General features: G+C 38.5%; 1 protein-coding gene and 1 long non-coding RNA gene across 19 annotated transcripts in view; both read right to left on the reverse strand.

The window, feature by feature from the left end:
* ALPK1 (alpha kinase 1) overlaps positions 1 to 21834 on the reverse strand; it is a 142592-nt gene that overhangs the window by 92985 nt on the left and 27773 nt on the right. Inside the window, exon 3 of one of the 18 annotated variants that reach the window (XM_031664329.1) lies at positions 18124 to 18292. The exons of the other annotated variants lie outside the window; for them this stretch is intronic. The gene's annotated coding sequence lies outside the window, so the exon portion shown is untranslated. The remainder of the gene's footprint in view (positions 1 to 18123; positions 18293 to 21834) is intronic. 18 annotated transcript variants of the gene reach the window in all.
* LOC116274152 lies at positions 9754 to 15180 on the reverse strand. Its single transcript, XR_004182704.1, has 2 exons — positions 15038 to 15180; positions 9754 to 11575 (listed from the first exon to the last, which is right to left on the reverse strand). It is a non-coding gene; the product is annotated as an uncharacterized LOC116274152 (long non-coding RNA).

Raw genomic sequence — 21834 nt, forward strand, 5'->3', positions numbered from 1 at the left:
CAAGACCAGCCTGAATAACATGGAAAAATTCCATCTTTACAAAAAATACAAAAATTAACCAGGTGTGGTGGCATGCACCTGTGGTCCCAGCTACTCAGAAGGCTGAGGTAGGAGGATGTCTTGAGCCTGGTAGGCAGAGGTTGCAATGAGCTGAGATTGCACCAGTGCAGTCCAGTTCAGCCTGGGTGACAGAATGAGACCCTATCTCAAAAAAAAAAAAAAAAAAAAAGGAAAGGAAAGGAAGAAGAAAAAGAAAGAGAAAGAAATAAAGGAAGGGAGAGAGAGAAAGAAAGAAAGAGAGAGAGAAAGGAAGGAAGGAAACTGAAGTACATTCATACATTGGGAAAAAATAAACAAATGAATAACTTATAGTTACATATAACAACATGGGTAAATCTTAGAAATATAAAAAGCAGTCACAGAGGAATGCATGCATAAAATGTACAAACATAACCAAACAATATATTGTTACAGGATACAAATATACAGTTGGCCTTTTGTATCTGTGGGTTCCACATTTATGAATTCAACCACCTGTGGATCAAAATATTTTTAAAAGGCCAGGTGTGGTGGGTCACGCCTGTAATCCTAGAGCTTTGGGAGGCCAAGGCGGGCAGATCACGAGGTCAGGAGATTGAGACCATCCTGGCTAACACTGTGAAACCCTGCCTCTACTAAAAATACAAAAGATTAGACGGGTGTGGTGGCGGGTGCCTGTAGTCCCAGCTACTCGGGAGGCTGAGGCAGGAGAATGGCGTGAACCTGGGAGGCGGAGCTTGCAGTGAGCCGAGGTTGCGCCGCTGCACTCCAGCCTGGGCAACAGAGCGAGACTCCGTCTCAAAAAAAAAACAAACAAAAAAAGCAAAATATTTTTTAAAAACACAATAAAAATGATACAAATAAAAAAGTACAATATAACAACTATTTACATAGCACTTACATGTATTAGGTATTACAAGTAACCTAGAGATTATTTAAAGTATATGGGTAAGAATATGTGTAGGTTATATACAAATATTTTGCCATTTTCTATAATATCAGAGACTTAAGCATCCAAGAATTTTGGTATCCTAGGGATCCTGGAAGCAATCTCCCATGGATACCAAGGGATGATTGTATATAGTAAAATTACAAAGAAAAGTAGTGATTAAGTAAAACTCAGAATTCTGGATTTCTTGAGGGGAGTAGGAAGAAGATGTAAAGGAAGTATGGAGGAGACTTCAAAGCAAGTGGTATGTTTTTCTATTTAAATCGATGGCTTGGCCTATGGGGATTCATCATGTTCCATGCATATCACATCTATTTTATAAATTATTGATATCTATTCCACATTTGAAGAAAATATTAAAAAGAATAAAATGAAAACCCAAGCCTGGACGTATTGGATAGGTAACGAATATCATTTACTGCTTTTAGGGTTGGAACCAAGGGCTACATTGAGAGGTGGTAAAAGATATATCCTTTCAGAGTAGAGAGAGGCACTTGCACAGGAAATTCTAGAGGGAATAGGATTTGGAATTGCTGGATGGAGAAGTGAGTAAAAGAATACCAGTTGGAGAATGACATGAACAAAGACTGTGAGGAGGAGATCCTCATCTTATGTTGGGGATCCCTGGTAAGCATAGTCTATTGAGATAATTGATGATATAAAAGCAGTTTGAACTATTAGTTCGAGAAACGCTAGATTGCCAAGAAATTCAACTTATCTTTTCATTCTATTTACATAGAAAATGAAATAAACGACTGGGCACAGCGGCTCACATCTGTAATCCCAACAGTTTGGGAGGTTGAGGCAGGCAGGTCACCTGAGGTCAGAAGTTCGAGATCAGCCTGGCCAACATGGCAAATCCCCATCTCTACTAAAAATACAAAAATTAGCCAGGCATGGTGGTGTGTGCCTGTAATCTCAGTTACTTGGGAGGCTGAAGCAGGAGAATTGCTTGAACCTAGGAGGCAGAGGCTGCAGTGAGCCAAGATCGTGCCACTGCACTCCAGCCTGGTGACAGAACAAGACTCTGTAAAAAAACAAATGAAGAAAAAAAGAAAAGAATTGTCTGATTTTTTTTTAAAGCAAAGTATATTTTAGGAAATTCTGTAAGTGAAAATGAAGGTCTTTGCTATGTCACTTTCATATCAACACTTACAGTCTGAGGATAATTTATTAAAATGGGAAATTGGATTCCAAAGCTGTCCCTTCCCTCTGTCTCTCTTGCCTTTGTGTCCCACCCTCCTCTCTCCAGTTCACTGCAGCTGAACGTGTTTACCAAACTTGACTTCTCAAGAAAGTGCAATGAGAGTGTTCCGGGTCATGAATGGGTTACCTCCCGGCCTGAAGAAGAAAAAATAGGAAAAAGAAAAGGCCATCACTGCAGAGGCTGCTGCTCATATTCTCCAGCTACAGTTACCCACTCCATCAGCCATGGTGACATCTGACGAACTGTTAGCCTGGCCCACATAGCTGGAAGAGCAACATCTCAGGTCAAGGTGAGTCAAGCCTGCCATCTGGTCCTGGCTCTAGGCTCCTGCACTGATGACTTTAAAATGGTACTTCCAGGAAAGTTTTCTCGGCATTTCTGCACCCCAAATGAGAGAACACTCACATAAACTCACTTCATATGTCCCCAAATCCAGAACTATCATGATAGTAGGAGGCAGTTATAAAGTAGGAAAAAAGATTTCCTAAACTTTAAAGAGCCTTCAACTTGAGGTGTATTCTCTGAGAGGCAGATAGTGTCCACCTATATTCTAGGTAAAGAACTTGAGTTATGGAGGTGAAGAGGAGTCAGCTGAGTGATTTCCAAAATCTATGACACAGAGACGATCAAGATAAGAGTGGAGTCCTGACTCCTTCTGAAAATGCATGGTCACTTTGCTTTCCACTAAATGGTACCAGAGGTCTGGAGAGAAACTCAGCAAGAGTAATTTTAGTGGAAGAGAAATAGTTTATCTTCAGAAGAAGAAATGGAGTAGCCTTGACCATTTAGTCTGTGCTACAGTGGGTGAGGCAACGGAAATGTGCTGTTTATACCAACAAAGTCAGAATGTCCAAACTGCTGCATCTCTCCAGGGATGGAGTGGGAGGAGGGAGGATCCAGATGTTGGTGTGGTATGTACATGAAAACAGCATGAAGCATATTGTAATATAAAATTGTTGGAACTGTGAAACATTGCATTATTTTGATGAGGCCAGGAAATGTGCGGATTAAGGATCGTTTGGCAACAGAGTATTTTAAAATCTGTATTTATAATTTTCACAGCCAGGAAAGTTAATTTATTTTGCATAGAACTATGTAGCTTTTGAAGTTAGAGATAGCCCACAAAGGAGCATCTGTCTTGGAGAAATGGGATGCGGGGGCCCTGAAATAACAGGAGCAGAAAAATGAAGATGTTGAAATGAAGAATTGTGGTTTAACTGTTTTGATTATCAATAAACAGCCAAGTTAAGCACACGCACTTTGCAGTGAGGCTTCCTAGGTTTAAATTTCTGCTACTTACTAGCTGAGTAGCTTTAGGCAAATCATGTCTCAGTTTTCTCATCTATAAAAAGGGGTAATAATAGGCTGGACACAGTGGCTCATGCCTGTAATCCCAGCGCTTTGGGAGGCTGAGGCAGGTGGATCACAAGGTCAGGAGATCGAGACCACCCTGGCTACCACGGTGAAATCCTGTCTCTACTAAAAACACAGAATATTAGCCAGGTGTGGTGGTACACGCCTGTAGTCCCAGCTACTCGGGAGGCTGAGGCAGGAGAATTGCTTGAACCCGGGAGACGGAAGTTGCAGTGAGCCGAGATCACGCCACTGCACTCTAGCCTGGGTGACAGAACAAGACTCTGTCTCAAAAAAAATAAAGTGGGGAGAGTGGTAATAATAGGATCAATCTCACAGTTTTATAAGCATCAACTGAATTAACATATGTAAAACACAAAAAAATTGCCTAGCACGTAGTAAGTGCTTTATAGGTATCAGTTATTGCTATCAATAAAGTTTTCAAGCAATAAAATTTTATTTTTTAAGAGGTCATCCAATTTCTTCTAGTTTACTCTGGATTTAGTTTCCTTGTTGGCTTCATTACCATTTAGGTTTTTGAGAAAGAAAATTGCTTAACTATGCCAAGTCTTCAGGTTCCTGATATTTTTCCAATATAAAGCCAAGTAATATTAGGTTGATGCAAAAGTAATTGCGGTTTTTGCCATTGGGATTATCCCATAGATAATTATCTGGATCCATATTCAATTAATGAATAGAAATTCTATTCAATAATTGAAATGTTATGACCACTTATTAGACTTTTTCAGGGAAAAAGATGTGAATTTCATTTGCTTAAAACAAGACAAAAACAAAAACAAAAACCACATCCAGCCAACTTGGTTTAATCAGCTATTTGCCTCTCAGCACTCAGCCAGCCTCTGTCTGAGGCATCAGAGAAGTGCGCCCTGAAGTGGCTGAGAGGAAAGAAGAGCCTCCATCGGATTACAGATCAGACAGAAACACCCACAGCCCCTCATCTTCTCCTTCGCTCAGAGACACACACAAAGCTCTTTATTTATTTTATACTTAAAATGTCAAAGGCGCCTGGGGGTGGGCCTCTGGCCTGGGGATTGGCAGACCACACTCCTGGGCTGACATAATGAAAGTCCACCATGTGGCTGTGTGATTCACACAGCGTGTGCATGTCACCAGCAGCCGATGGGTCTTGGCAGGGAGCCTCCTACTGGCTTGGGAACAAATAGGACTCGCATGTCCTCAAGTAGCCAGGAGACAGTAATGGAGAACCGCCTGGATGTCCGCACACTTTGCGGGCGCAAAGGCAGCAAACACCCACACGCCAAGCTATTCACAGAGTGACAACTAAGTACAGCCCAGCAGCAAGGGACTCCGTAGGACAAGCAGTCGACAGCAGAAGTCTACTAGTCCTGTCTGATCTTAAGGAGAACAAACCCAAAACGTGTCTGCAAAGAAAAGATAGCACATTTCATTTTTTGTTAACTTACCTCTTGACACGGCGCCTAAGCACCTCATGGTGTGTGCAAAGCACAGAGACCTTGGCATAGCTAGCCTTCAGAGACCAACAGACTTGATTAGAAAACCAGGCCTTCTTCTATTCACTCTATAACTTGCAGTTTTAAGGCCCTTAAACTTAAAATTGAAATTCTGAATTTGAGAATCAAGAACGAGATTTCACCAGGCTAATTTGGAAAACGAGCACAGTTTTAGACTTTCAGGATTCTATACTTTCTATAAGAATTATGTGACTGAGTGAAACACGGCTCAGTTGCAAAGCAAATGTGCTCAGAGCGCCAATCACCTGGCTTAGGGGATGATTATTGTTTTTGAACCACTCTACTTACTTTCTTTGGTAGCTCTTCAAGCGGAAGAACTCTCATTTTCTCCTTTCTCTAATAAGGAGGATGGCGATCTGAGACTTAGTGTTAATTCCATTCTTTGCTTTTAGCTAATGAAGGAATATTTGCCAGTATAGAGCTAACAGTGTGATACAGGAAATTTTTAAAAAATGAGTAAATCGAAATAGGCAAGTGAAACACATTAGCTTCTACACAATCTATTACTGGCAAAAAATAATTGTTTGTTTCCTGCTCTTTCCTTAATGCTTGGCTTTCATAGCTAACTTAGCAGTTTAATGCATCGAATAAGATGCACTGTATCTATAAACTTCTCAATGGTATTTAAGCATTTACTGAGTATCCATTGTATACATATTTGGTATTTGGAAGGTTACCAGACAAACAGAAGAGATATTTTCAACCCACAGAAACAACTTCATTCGAGAAGTAAACATAATTTTATAATTCAACTTGTAAAAAATTCCAAAGCAACATTCTGACCCACAGGATGAATTTACTTAAATTTAGGAAATTTGGAGAATTCATTCCATCCTTCCTACTATTATAGTATTTAGAAGAAAAGGTATTTATTATTAGATCTTGACAAAGAAAATGGAACCAGGTTGATGATATCACTTGTATAAGATTACAGTGAGGAAGGTAGCAAGGAATATGGCTCCCGTTTGAAGATTAAGTCAAAAGTTCAGTGATTTGTCAGAGTTCAAACAGCAACTCACTAGGATTATGTGCCAGAAGTTAGACACAAGCTTTTAAGGCCACTGTGGTTTTACCTGAGACCACTCTGTGTCCTGCTTTTTGCAGAGAAGAAACTGATCATCATACTGACAAGCAGAAATCGTTATTTTAACAGAATGTTGATTCTATGACAGAAATGTATATTGTAGTTTATTTAAGGACATGACTCTTAGGCTTGATTCTCAAATTTTAAAACACTGAAATAGCCACTGCTGTACTTTTCTGGGGAAAAAGTATCCTAATTTCACCTTATTCGAGCTACACTATAAGTCCAGAGGGACCAATGAAGGGGAAGAAAAGAACTGATGAGGTCTAAGTGGTGATTGCATTTATAGATTAGCCCTGACAGGAAGCAAATACATCTCCTCCCAGGAGGCCCCAGTGTAGTCAACTGAGAAGTGGAGTCGTTATTTATAAGCACAGTGGACTTTCCCATTACAATAAACATTTTAATTACTTTAAGTGAAAGATTATTTTTGCTGGTAGGAAGCTTAAAAAGTAAATATTGTACTGTTGTTTGTTTTTCGATGTCGGCTATGTGTGCAATCTTCTATTTTTAACACTGTTTCACACAGCAATTTGTCCTACCCCGAAATCATAATGGGAAAATAGCATACACTTAAGAAAGCATTTCACATATCAAAACCTGCAATGCCCCACGTGAGGAAAGAGTAGGCCAAATGACTGGTTGGCAGCATGGCCCCAGAGCAGTTTCATTTCCATCTGTTTTATATGATGGCCATCCACATAAAATTTCATTGACCAATAAGTTTGGAAAACACTTATCCAAATGAATCAATGAAGATGGAGTAGGAGTGTCATGATGGTGTGATTTTTATTTTTCAACAAGGTGACACATTCTCATTCTAAAAGTTACTATCACATATCGCAAAATGTGTCAACCACGTAAATCCATGATGAAAGTCGTTAAGAGTCCTCATGAAACTGTTGTGTTATGGAAGCAAAAACAACTAATTTGTAATATGAGACTCAAATAATCAACTTCCTTTTTTAAAAGTCAAAGTCCCATGATTTCTGACTGATAATATATGATATAATAACTGATATTAAGGAATTAGTGTTAATTTTTAAGGTGAGATAAAAGTAGTTGTGGTTATATTTAAAAAGAGTTCATATCGGCTGGGTGTGGTGGCTCACGCCTGTAATCCCAGCACTTTGGGAAGCCCAGGCGGGTAGATCACCTGAGGTCTGGAGTTCGAGACCAGCCTGACCAACATGGAGAAACCCCGTCTCCATTAAAAATACAAAATTAGCCAGGCATGGCGGCGCATGCCTGTAATCCCAGGTACTCATGAGGCTGAGACAGGATAATTGCTTGAACCTGGGAGACAAAGGTTGCAGTGAGCCAAGATTGCACCATTGCACTCCAGCCTGGGCAACAAGAGTGAAACTCCAAGAATTCATATTGTTTAGGGATACATTCTGAAATATTTAGAAATGAAATTATATGAAGTCTGAGATTTGTTTCAAAATAATTTGAGGCATGGAGGTGGGGTGAAATTAAAGATGTAAATTAGTCAAGATTGGCTATGGACTGCTAAATGTTGAAGCTACATAAGAGTACATGAAGTTTCTACATTGCCTCCTCTACTTTTGTAACAACATATTTGAAATTTTTAATAATAAAAAATTTTAAGAATTCTGTTTTGAGGACCCCAACAAAAAGGAATGGTCTTGATGAATTTTGAGAGGCAGCAAGAGCCCGTTCTGAAATTATTTGAAATCTCCTCTTCCCTGGTTAAGATAACCAACAAAATTGGGCTTTAGCCTCCCTAATATGACCACTACTCTGCAAAATGAAGCTACTGCTTTATCCAATTCTGTAATTAAGTCCAGATTATGCATATTTGGAGTACCTGCTTAATGTGTTGCCAACAACACATTGTATTTTTAAACAGGGCCCCATTCCACCTACATCCACATCATGTAATACTTCTAGGTTACTGTGCCTCATCGTCCTGTTAGCATGTATTAGAAATCACAGCCGAACTTTAATGTTATCTTAATCAAAATACAAACAAAAAATTAAATGTGGTGCAAAAATAATCATACCATGTATTTCAAAGCCATTAGTATGGGTAAATGAGCACTGTCTAGAAAAACACAAGAAGCACGCCCCCTATTAACACCGTCTTGGGAAATCAGAGGCGACAACTGTGAATGAGCATGGCAGCCATGCCTGCTTTTACGGAAACCAACACACTTCTATTCTACTTTCTACAGAATTAAAAAATTAAACAACTGACAACAAAAATTCCAAACTGTGGGAAAGAAAATCTTCAATTTCATTGATCTTTAAACATTTTTTAAATATCAAAAAAGTAGTCTGGTGGGTTGAATGCTTAGAGGTTTTGAACTAAATTAACTAACATTTTAAATCCGTAATTTGCTGTCACAGGTACCACCAAAAGACAAGCTGGAGAGGGAAAATTGCTATTGGTTAAATACTTTCTGTACTTTAGGTGCTATGCTGTGCACTTCAGACACAAAACCTTATGATATTGGCTTTATGATCCCCACTTTAGAGATGAGAAAGTTGAGGGTCATGGAGGTTAAGTAACTTTCCCAAGGTCACATACTAAATAAGGTGTGTATTCAGAATTTCCAGAAGACTTTGACCCCATGAGTGCTTTTAAAACCATTTGCCTTCCAGCCTGCTGACACAGTCCTGAATATTTCAAAATGTATCAATACATTGAAAGATGTAACCCAAGTCCTTTTTAATGCTCTTAGACTGCCAATAAGATAATTCTATGAATTATTTTCTATGTATATATCACATATATCTTCTTCCAATTTACTGATGAATCGATTTCTACCTAGCCTGGTCCAAATCAAGTTAATCAAACTCCATACTTTTCTCTAACTATCCTAGAAAGAGACAGCCAAAAAGTCAGAAGTCTAATTCAACTGGTCAGTCCCACTATTTTCACATTGGAAAGATAATTGCTTACAACTGAGCTCTCCCTAGACTTCCACTCGCAGCAATTCAGGCTGGAACGTGCTCTCCTGTCACACTCTGTCTTCTCCAAGTGCGAGGGAGTTTTGTCTAGTAACAGATAATTAAAGACATGGCAGTGCCACTTGCTAGGATTTCACTCTTTCTCTTTTACGTCTTATAAAAGAAGAAACTTCAGTTTAAAGATTAGATTTTTTTCCCCCTTTTCTAAAGCTGGGTATACCAACTGGCATCGGCTGTATTAAAATCAGGAGAAGCCTCAATCAAAAAGCCTCTCTCGGAAGGCAGGCTTTCTTGTTAATATGCACCAACATGAAAGGCTTTCTTTTCATCCTATACAACTACAGTGTGTGTAAATTGCAGGGGGCTCATTGGCATAAATCTCGCCTGCGACCTCTGAGGTAAACTGGATTTACATTACTTTCTGACAAGAATTAAATGAAGGCCTTGTGGATATATGAACAGCCTTCTAGGCTGCAACAGATGGGCATGAATGTGCTCCCTAGGAAAACTATCAGTGACATCTGTGTCCTCCAAATTCTGGTGGTCTCAGCCAATTAACGGGGGTGGGGGGAGAAGCGGGGGAAGCGGTGGGGGTTGGGAGGCCACAGCACAGCCCCCAGCCAAAACCCAGGCAGAAGTGTTTGTGTTTGGAGATGGGATCAGGCTGGCCTGCAGCAGCGAGGTTAACACTTTATTGTTATCATTCAAATGGAGAATGTGGCTTACAAGCTATTTGTATACCACAGTGAGGATAATATGATTTTTCTCATTTGACCGGAGGAGATGGCCCTCTCTTGCAGCTGATATCATATTTCAGTGCAATCTCTTTGAGACGGGTATTTACTTTTGTCTCTTCCGAGGCAGGCTGAGGGTGTTGCTGTCTGCCAGTTTCTGTAGTGCATTCATGAGTCACAAAGCAGGTGAACTCTAAGATGACACAGAGATCTGTCTCCAAAACATTCTCCTTCAAAGTCTCCTTTCTTTCTTCAAAATTGCATGCACTGATTTCACCAAAAATTAAAAATTAGTCAAAATCAGGGTTTTCTAGTTAAAATAAAGTCAAGAGAAATCACATCAGATATCTCGAATGAAGTGGTGGAGGAATCCTTCAAAGGATACGACGAACCATGAACCCCACTGTCTGAATTTACCAGGTCTCAGGATGTCAGTCCCCCTGTGTTCAATGTGCAGGCAGGAGGAAAGCCGGAGGAACCAGGACAGAAGATAAGATTCCTCTCTGGCACCTCTCCTTTGCTGCAATCTCTTGGCCCACTTGCTTGGACTGTGTAGGGCAGGAGACCAGGACTGGGGAGCTGAAAGGATGGAAGTGGAGAGGAGAACTAACATTTACTTATTCTGTAACAGGAGGAATCAGGAGAGGCGTATGTACGTATTCCAGGTCCCATGTATTCTGGGCCCCAGCAATAAGAGCAGAGATTTGGATCTAAAGTACCCAAGTCTGAATTCTAGCTCTAACATTTACTGCAATATGAGAGAATGGGCAAGTTACTTAACGCCTTTGTGTCTCATTTTGTCATCTGTAAAAATGAGCTAACAATTGTATTTACCTCTTAGTAAGGATAAAAGAATATGACATACAGAAAATGCTCTGATATTGCTGTGAGGGCTGTTTTTATCTACAGTTTACTGTGGATTGAAGGCCCACAGTTAGAGTTCCAGACCTCTAAACTAGTTTGGCAAAATGAAAGGCATTGTGTTATACTAGCTTCTGAAAATTCAGAAAAGTGCTTTTTCAAAAGAAGCAATTGTCATTACTTTTAGGAGCCTGAGGTCATGCTTTAAAATTACATATTTTCTTCAATGTATAAGATTTTGAAATTCTTTGCTAAAATGAACTTAGTAAATATCAAAAGCATCTAGATAATTCTAAATTATAAAGTAGACTATCAAGAGGCAAGTAACATAACATTTAGACCAAAACAATGAAATTAAGGTGTTTATTTTCACCTCCTTTTCTTAATTGCAGGAGTGGAAATGAGTAGCTTGTTCTGTCCTAAATTGGTTATCATATGTGAAGTTTTAGGAGACAATGGCTAATCATGATAGTTTGGATGTAAACTGTACACCCCTTTTTCCTAGGTGTTGTTTAAAACATAGTAATTCCACACAACCATTGTGTACAACAGCAACAACAACAAAAGGAGGACAAGTGGACCTTCTAAACAAGTGGCCTACTGTCTAAGCCATAAATGCTCATAGTGCTGTTTTTAAAGTACATTTTCACATAGGAATTCTTATTCTCTTCTTCTCTGTATGATTTTTTAAATGATCCAATTCTAAGAACTTAGGCAGGCTGAGTTTCAGCACAATGTAAGCTTGCTTCTAGAGGAAGTCAAATTGTTGGTCAACAAAGAAGTCTCTTGCTCTTTCTCCACAGAACTTCCATGCTGGCTGGAGAAACCTGTGGCCTCGAAGGTGAGGGTGAAAGCAACTGTAGGCATAATTTTTGTACAAGCTGTGACTTCATTACGCTGTAATACCAAACATAATTTTGTCTTATTCTCTTGGCACCAATATCATTATGTTGAGCAATAAATAGAAGAGAAGCCTTTGTACACACAGGGATTCAGAAAAGAATCGACACTAAACAAAAGCACCTGTTGTTTCGTTCTTGTACTGACCTCAGAAGTGACCAGTTGGCTGCATTCACCCCATACTTCTCCCTAGGCTTTGCCCAGCACTACCATCTCACACATCATTATTGGACGTAAAAGGAGAATAATTGAGGAGAAGATCAATAAATTTAAAAGCTCTTTAAAAAAAGACATAATGAATTTGGTACAGCACATATTTTTAGATCAAAGATGCCTTTGAAGTGACAAAACCCTAATCTATATACTACTGAAGCACTTCCTTTCTCTCCCAAACTGCTTGTTGTCAAATAAAATGGAAGTTAAGGAAATTATCTTTATCTGAAAATGGCCAAAAGAAGCCATCACCTAATGACAGCCTTGTCACAAGCGACAATTGGGGAAATTGTCAGGAAGGCAAGGCCTAACAAGCAGCAGAGTGGGCTTGCTGTTTGCACTAATCTGGCCGTGCAGCCCCCACACACCATCCCAGTCAGCTTGCTGTGTGAAACAGCTAAGGCTTTGTCAGCGTTAACAGGGACTGGAAAGAACACGCTTTCATGAATATGTATTACCATCCCTCTATGTCTACAGAGACAAACCCTTCAAAACTGAGATATAAAACACACACGCACACAGACACACACACCACCGACCCACAAAAACCAAGAGAACCTAAGCTACTTGGTTGAGAGTAGTGAAATGCTAGTAACTAAGCACCCAGTTCCGTGTGTTTGCTGGGATCTTTCTTTCCCAGCAATTGAGATAAAATCTTTAGGGGGCTTTCAATCTTTGGGAACCACGTGCGTGAATTCAAAGATGCCACACATCGTTACATGGATTGCAAATCACACATTTTATAGTGAATTCACTTTCCTAATACCAAATGTGTTCTGAAATTCTAATACTAAAATGAAAACAACTTTGATATCTTAACTAAGTGCATGTGCAGTTTTTAAGAAACTGATCAAATCTCATACCGACTTCCTATGAAGTAGTAAAAGCACTATGTGGAAAATTATGAAGATGTAGCATTTCCCAACATTGAGTAGAAGGACATTGCGCAGGCACAAAGTGGAAATCACAAATAAGAAATTTTAAGGTGAAAAGGGTGGGGGGGAATCTACTCTGTAAGCCCTTTGTAATCTTAATAATAGTGTTTGTTTAAGAAAATCCATATTATGTGTATTTTTTTTCTTCAAAGATAAATTATTTTACATTCACCCCAGGGCATAGATCTAGTAAGATATTTTTGAATGACTGAAATTAGTTTTTCTACTAGCATTGAAATTTAAGTATAAATATGTATGTGTGTGCATTTACCTTCACTTTTTTTTAGAAGCAGATGCATAGGACAGAAAAGTATAAAGTTATTTCTTTTTTACTTTTTTCTGGTATGATAAAGTTTGGTTTCCCACCGTGCAAGAGACAAAGCTCAGTTTTGAAGGTTTTCTATATTACGCAATGTTTGCTGTAGACATTTACATTTCATTAGCATATTCTGCTCTACATGAAATCCAGCGTTGAATGCTCCCAGCGCGCTAAAGCTAATCCTCTTTAAAGAGCTACAGGCTATATTACATGTGGCCACAGCAGCAGTCTTGCCATCGCTGCATCACTTTGAAGACGATGAACAGAGTTCTCTTGTGTGTCTGTCCATATCCAGACTCATAAACCTTTGCTTTCTGTGCTGTGAAATCCTTCTGTTTTCATCAAGGAGAATTACAAGGAGGCCGAAATCCAAGTTACCATTCTGAAAGCTGGACTGCGCTTGAAGAGACGATATTATGCTGATTTCACTTTTTCCTAAGTATCTATCCACAATCTTTTCAACTAAGATTAAAATGAACTATATCCAAGTATTTTTGGTTCTTTGATTAGGATCAAGTGCTAACCACACCTTCTGTCTAGGGAATCTGATCCTGGATAATCAAGAGAAAGAGACTCAGCGATGTCACAGCTTTGCAGGGCAACATTAAACATTTAGATGCATAATTTCTAGGTAGCTCACTTTTCCATAGACAAAGACGACTCAGCTGGCTATATCCAACTGAGCCACCAATAGATGATGCGGTGATCCAAATTCAACAAAGTATGGCAAACTAAAAATTATACAACATTGCGGAAAAAGTATTTTTTTAGTTAAAACAAAGGAAAACAGTGAAGTCCATATTCTAGTGATGACATTCCCTTAATAATGCTTAAATTATTTTTTAAAAGAAAAGTGCTATATTATAAAGAAGACTGATTTTGTTTTTTCTTCTCTTGTAGTTAACTAATTTATTTTATTTATTTAAATTATTTGTAATTTTAAAATAATTATTGTGTAAAAATTGCTATTGAAGATGTCTGTTACACTATCTAATGTTATTTTACTTAAAGCCCCAATTTTAGTAAATTGTCCTATGATTTCAAAGCAAGAGATACTTTGATTTTCATGCCAAAGAAATATATTTCTTCTTATTTGATTATGGACATCTGAACCTCATCATATTAACCTTTTTTGCTTTTACTCCCAGGAAACTCAGAGCCAGGATTTGTGCTCAGATCCAGGGTTGTCCCTCATTTGGATAACCTTGTACAAACTAACCCATACCCTTCATTATTTGGTCCATCTTCTTTACCCTTGACTTAAGAGCTCTGGACACACCTGTGTCTCTCATTGTGGGTAATTTCAAATATTTTTGAAGATACATGCAGAGTAAAGAACATTTCTCAGTAGTGCTTCTTATTTAAAGTAGCCATTTTCTTCACAAGCATATGCTAAAGGAGCTTTACAGCACGGTGGAAGGAACTCTGAGTTTGGGGTTAAGTAGGTTTGCCCACTACATAGCAGGTAGTTTTTGCCTGCTCTCCTGAGGTGACTGTGAGGTAGATGACCAGTTATAATTCTCTCTCTGTTCCTGTGAACCACTTTGGCACTTTCAGAAATTAAATGAAAACTTTGCTACGAGTTGTCATGCCATCTTCCTTTAATTCTGGCAATATCTATATTCAGGCTGATATTTATTTATAGTTAATGTAACTCTCTGCTTGTTCTTACATTCCACTCACTTCCAAGGTAAAACATACTCTGAAAGACCTTATGATTTTATTTGCAGCCATCCAGACACTAGCAAATACCTTTCCCAAGAGGTATACATTTTTCTATGACTGCACCACTTTGAAATTTATTAAGCATCTTTTCTGTAGGCTTTTCCTCTTATTCCTTATATATATTTTTTCTGGTTGTCTGTTTAGCATCACTTTCTAATTTAAACAAGGTAGAAAAAAGGTATACAGTTAGGTAGATTTACAATTATTCAAAATATTGTACTCAAAAACAGTTTTCCTACGGGAAAAAACATTTGAGTATGAACATACTTAAAAATTAAAATGACGGCCGGACGCGGTTTCTCACGCCTGAATCCTAGCACTTGGGGAGGCCAAAGTGGATGGATCACCTGAGGTCAGGAGTTCAAGACTGGCCTGGCCAACATGGCGAAACCCCATCTCTACTAAAAATACAAAAATTAGCTGGGCGTGGTGGCGTGCGTCTGTAATCCCAGCTACTCGGGAAGCTGAGGCAGGAGAATCGCTTGAACCTGGGAGGCAGAGGTTTCAGTGGGCCGAGATCACGCTATTGCACTCCAGTCTGGGTGACAGAGTGAGACTCCCTCTCAAAAGAAAAATGACATAAAATCGTTTATTAATCAAAATTATTTAAAAAGTTATTAGCAAACCATTCAGCTTTTATCCAAAATAAATATATATTTAAATTTATTACTGAACATTTCTGAAAATTCACAGTATAGCAGACTTAAGAGATACTTCACAAATCCTCAAAAGGAAAAAAATTATTTGACCACAACTCATAAAAGCTCTAAATTATTAATTCAAAATTAAATTTTTTTATTGAGCCACTTGGAAATTTCTTTCTTTTCCTTTCCTTTCCTTTCCTTTTTTTCTTTCTAAAAACACAGTCTTACTCTGTTGCTTAGGCTGGAATGGAGTGGCATGATTGTAGCTCACTGTGGCCTCTAACTCCTGGCTCAAATGATCCTCCCACTTCAGCCTCCCTAGTAGCTAGGACTACAGGCACATGCCACCATCCCCGGCTCATTTTTATTTTTTAAACTTTTTTAGAGATGGAGTCTCACTACTATTGCCCAGGCTGTCTCAAACTCCTGACCTCAAGCAGTTCTCTTGTGTCAGCCTCCCAAAGTGCTGAAGTTTACAAGTTTGAGCCACTGCACCCAGCCCAACACTTGGAAGTTTCAATAGCACTCAGAAACCATTTTACTGTCATTTTCCAATACATTTCCAGACTTAATGCAACCAAAACTATGTTTAGATGAAAATTTATAGCTTTATAATCTTTAATAATAAAAGCAAAGAAGTATAAAATGTGATTTTTATTTCAAATAAGTAAAAAGAGAGACAAACTAAAACTTAGGGAGTTGGGGGAATGCATAAACATAATTTTTTTTTAAAAAATAATAATTTATAAAAAGTAGATAAATAGAAAAAGCTAGTTGTTTAAAAAATCAGTACAGTGGCTTTCAGGAAAATCTAATGAAAAAAAAGGACTCTTTTCAGAATGGGAAAAGGAATAAAAACACTGTTATGATTAAGACTTCAGAAGTATAATAAACTATGACGTACAAATCCAATTTTAAAACATGAAAGCTTACATGAACTACATTTTCTAGAATAATTTTTAATAGATGGTTAAAACTGGTTGAAGAAAAAAGCAATTTCTAGTTAAGAATAAGTGGAAAAATTTGTCTATTATTTCCAAGAAAGGTACCAGATTCAGATGTGGTTGTAGTCTATTTCCCCCAAATTCTTTGGAAATGTGTAATTTCTGGGATATTTAGATTATATAGTTAATAGAAAAATATAAAAGACATTCCTAGTTCATTTTATAAGGCCAGCATAACACTGTTATTAATACCTGACCAAGACCATGAACAAAAAAGATAACTATAGAAGATGCTGTTGTTGCCCATCCATAGCTCCAAAATATTCACTGCCAACTACATATTTAATAAGAAATGGATTCAAGCATTTAAGCAGGAGGAAAATTTTAATTATACACTTAAAATGGTTAAATTTTATGATTTGTGAAGTATACTTCTATAAAGATGTTGAAAATTATATTCAGCTAAATTTCTTTCTTTTTTTCTTTTTTTTTTTTTTGAGACGGAGTCTCGCTCTGTGGCCCAGGCTGGAGTGCAGTGGCCGGATCTCAGCTCACTGCAAGCTCCACCTCCGGGGTTTACGCCATTCTCCTGCCTCAGCCTCCCGAATAGCTGGGACTACAGGTGCCCACCACCTTGCCCGGCTAGTTTTTTTTTTTGTATTTTTTAGTAAAGACGGGGTTTAGCCATGTTAGCCAGGATGGTCTTGATCTCCTGACCTTGTGATCCGCCCGTCTCGGCCTCCCAAAGTGCTGGGATTACAGGCTTGAGCCACCGCGCCCAGCCTAAGATGGTTAAATTTTATGATTTGTGAATTATACTTCCATAAAGATGTTGAAAATTATATTCAGCTAAATTTCATTCATTAATTTTTGGTCATCTCAATTTATGAAAGAGGCAAATGACCCAAAGAGATTGAGCAACTTGCTTAGAGTTAAAGCTTTTTTTCCAACATGAAAATTAATATTTCCAAATGTAGTTTATGTGTGTCTGTCTTCCCTGGATTCAACACTAAGTGATACCTGTCTGAATCTCATTTTACCCACTCTTTTAATGAGTCTACTTTCCATTGCCCAGGGTACTTCCTTATCTATCTCTACTGAGTGTGGCTGCTCATTTGATTACTTTTCTGCTGGGATCACTAGGTCTAAAAAGAGCAAGTGAAAACCTACACTTTGATTCATTCCTCTGTTCACTCATTCATTCAGATAGTCAACAAATATTTATTGAGTGCCTACTATGTGCCAGACACTATTCTAGGCACTAGGGAAACAGCAGTAAACAAAAGTAGATTTAATCGTTTTGAGAGGTAGATTCCAGCCAAGGGTATGGATTGGTTGGTTGGTTGGTTTTACATTCGTTTATTTTTTCAGAATGCAAAGCCCCATGAAAAATTCATGACCGAGGACTTACATGCTATAAAAAAATAAGCACTTCCCATATCCATTCAGATTGGATAAAGATCCCAAGAACGCAAGGGATGAATCAGAGCTGTTGAAACATGATCCTTCTGTGGAAGCCCTGCACCTGTCCTCCTCAGGAGAAGTCCAAGAAAGCCAAGAATTAATGAGGAAGACCCTTTATTACTGGAATCTGCTTAGATTTAACTAGGTCAAGCTTTCCCTCATTCAGATGAAATGGCATTTTGAGATAGAGATTATACTGTCATTGAAAAATATAAAGAGTTATATTTTGGCCTCCAGATTTTGTGGCTTGAATATTATACCCATTATGCAGGTCTCTCAAAGCTGGTACTCAGAAACTCACCTCACACAGATATTAGTCCCTGTCCTGTCACATTTTCTCAAACAGGATTCCAGTGAGTTTGTTCATTTCTATCCCAAGATGGCTCCAGCTTCTACTTCCTGCTAAGAACATCCAATACTACAGGAGGACAGGAATCCAACCAACCTCCTGCAAAGGCATTCATGTCTACCTTTTGCAAAATGAAAAAAACCTTGATCATCTGGCTTATCTTGTTCTTTAAAAAAGACTACAGCTCAATGATTAGAATCACAATAAGTGCCCAAAATCAAATGATTGCATTTCCCTGACTCAAAAAGGATCTTAACATAGGTACTGTGAACCCCTGGAATGTGGTAGGTTGGCAAAAGCTAATCCAAGACCCTTGTTATCCAATCTTTCTTTCTGGCTCTAGCAGTAACTGTAAATGAGGAACAATGATCATACAAAACAAAGTAGCCCAGGATTTTTTTCTCATCCAGCTTCCAGAAGAATAATTAGATCCAAAAGAATCCTATAGCACAAGGATTTGGGTCCAACATTGGAAGAGCTTTTGAGTTACCTAGTTTAAAATAATAAGTAAAATTCCTTCTTATCGCAACTTTCCCTTAGATCCCCTGGGATATATATGCCCTACTAATATGCCAAGATTCCTATATAAGAACTAAGCTTTAAAACCGCCTTAAAACTTTAAAACCACCTTAAAATTTGATATCCTCATAGTATACACTATCCTAATCAATATTATTTAGATACTTGCCGTGTTAACATGGCCCTGAACAAAGCTTCATTTATTGGCAGTATGGATAGGGAAAACCACTTTTCTTTTTTTTTTTTTTTTTTGAGACAGAGTCTCGCTCTGTCACCCAGGCTGGAGTGCAGTGGTGAAATCTTGGCTCACTGCAATCTCCACCTCCCAGGTTCAGGTGATTCTTATGGCTCAGCCTCCCAAGTAGCTAGGACTACAGGCGCATGCCACCACACCTGGTTAATTTTTGCATTTTTAGTAGAAATGGGGTTTCACCATGTTGGCCAGGTTGGTCTCAAACTCTTGACCTCAAGTGATCCGCCCGCCTTGGCTTCCCAAAGTTCTGGGATTAAAGGCGTGAGCCACTGAGCCCGGCCTGGAAAACTTTTTCTTCAGGAAATTTGTGATATGCATCTAAAGCAGTGCTTAGAGGGAAATTTGTTCTGTATCCTGATCAGGGTGTTTGTTACACAGTTCTATACATTTGTTAAAATTATAAAATAAAGAACAAACAAAATATCAGTGTTGCTGTATGTTAAGAAATAAATAAAAATAAAGCCTATTTATGCTGTTTACAAAAGAAAAAAAAAAACAAAAACGCACACATACGAAAAATCCAAAAACAAACAAACAAAAACAAAAGGAAAAGAAAAAGCATTAAGAAGCTTCGTGCTTCTGTTAGGCTGTGTGGCAGAAGTGTCTAAATATCAGAAGGAGAGTCTGACCAAGTTATACCTACACAAGAATGGGCTTACACACCAATAGAGTTGTAGAATTCTTTTTTCTAACTTATGTCAACAGAAACTAATGGAATATGTGTGCAAATGGATTCTTAAGTGCTAAATGAAGGAAGAAGAAAGGAATATAGCTCCTTTGGGTCAAACATTAATGTGGGTTCTTCTACCAGAGACTCTGGTAATTGTGCTAGTTCTGGTAGGTGGGATTGGTTATGACCATTTGTTCAGTTGGTTGGCTGGTACCTGAACTCAGTGTTGGCCTACACTAAAGGAAGTCAAGCTGTTAGAAATTAGTATACTGTGGATGAAGATATACAGATACCTAGAGATAGAAATATTAGAATAGATTTGTGAGGGTGATCTGCTCACTCAACCCTGTAGCGTATCACTCCTAATTACGTTCCAGGGATAGTCCTAGTACCAAGGTATTACAAAACATATTAGTGAGAAAGTACACATCACTAAAGAGCAAGATGGCAACTATACTTTGTAATCTGGGGATGAAAGTAGAAATGTGCTCCATGATATACTCTCTTTAGAATTGAGAGGATATTGGAGAGGCATAAACCAAGAGGCAAGGTGGGCATAATTATGCGGGGCCAGATCAGTAATCAGAATGGTTTGACCTGCAAGGACCTTTAGCTTCAGCTTTAATACATGGGCAGTACACTAAGGTTTTACTCCAACTATGTATTATAATTGAAAATCCTAAGCCTGGCAAATAGAAGTGTGGCTTGAGGGACCACAGTCTCATAGTCTCTTACTTCCCAGAACTGAGTTGGTTCATAGACCCAAAGCCCCTTGCATGAAATGGAGGCTGGGAACCCTTGAAGCCAAGTTCTTTGAAATTGCATCTCAAGGTTTCCTTTTAGTATTCACCAAAGTGATCTGTAGTAATTCACTAGGGTAAATGTACAATGGAGAAACCAAAATAGACGTTTTCGAGATTATTGGAATTGTCTCTGAGCTACAGCCTAGGGACATATAACACCACTACAATCCAACCATCAGAAGGAAAGCTTAAGAGGGTTGGGTGATAAATGGAATATTGGATGAAATGTATCTCAGTGTGTTCATTCTAGGTCCAAGCGTTCATCCTGTATTTATTTTCCAAGTTCCTATATGTAGAATTAGAGAAGACCTTACTCAGCAAGTGGCAGAATTCCTACATTGGCTCCCTGACTGTACTGTGTCATAACCTAATATTCAGGGACCTTGATCATTTCACCATTTCATAGGACATCGACCATGGCCATGTAATTGATGGCAACCAGTCAATGAATCTGCTGAGCATAAATTAGCGAATACACAAGATGCCTTGGTAAGGCTTACATGTGACTAAGGATAAGAGAAAAATTCCATAAAAGTTCAGAGATCTACTAACTCACTGATGTTTCTGGGGGTCTAGAGATCTGGAGTATATTGAGATATCCCCTTCAAATTGTGAAAGTCAGTTTGCTGTACCTTCTTGCATCCAGTTCTAGGAAGAAAGAGGCACAAATATTTGGTGGACTTTCAGTATTACACAGGCAAATTAACTGGTATTCTTCCTTCCTCCTTATTGATAAACCATAGGCTTTATATTTAAGGAAGGTCCCAAATAAAAGAACATTCTTTTGCCAGTTCAGTTTAAAGAATAAACCTCTCTTGCCACTTAGCCCCTGGGACTGTAGAGTGAGTGACTGTGGCAAATCAGGATGCCATATTGATCCTATGGAACTCCTGAATAAGATTATCATAGCACAGATCCCAGACTTGAGGGTAAAGTCATATCTCTTTGGCAAATATCTGTTTTCCTTGAGAAACCTCACCTAGTGGTTGTTATTTGGTACTGTTAGAGATTGAGTGTCTAGACATAAGAAATCAACTGATTATGTATGAGACCTGAGCTGCCCATCTGAATCAGATGTGACTTGATTGACGTGTTTGAAAATTTGGATGTGCACAGCAGCTCTCCATAATCAAGTTGAAGAGGCATATACAAGATCAGACTTAAGCAACTGCTAAAGATATAAGAAAGTTTCATGAGCAAGTGGCTCAAACTCTCCTACTAGTCTTGCTCTGATGCCACATCTCCTTAGACCCACATATACAGTGTCATGGGGATTTCTCTATGGACAGGACAGAAAATGTCCAAGGCTGATTTACTGATGTTTATGCATAATATACTGTCATACATAAACTGATACAGCATTGGAGCTCTCCTCACTGTCAGCCATGAGAAACAAGTGAGAAGATAAATCCTCCCAA

Source organism: Papio anubis, chromosome 3 (genome assembly GCF_008728515.1).
Source record: "Papio anubis isolate 15944 chromosome 3, Panubis1.0, whole genome shotgun sequence".
Taxonomy (NCBI): Eukaryota; Metazoa; Chordata; class Mammalia; order Primates; family Cercopithecidae; genus Papio; species Papio anubis.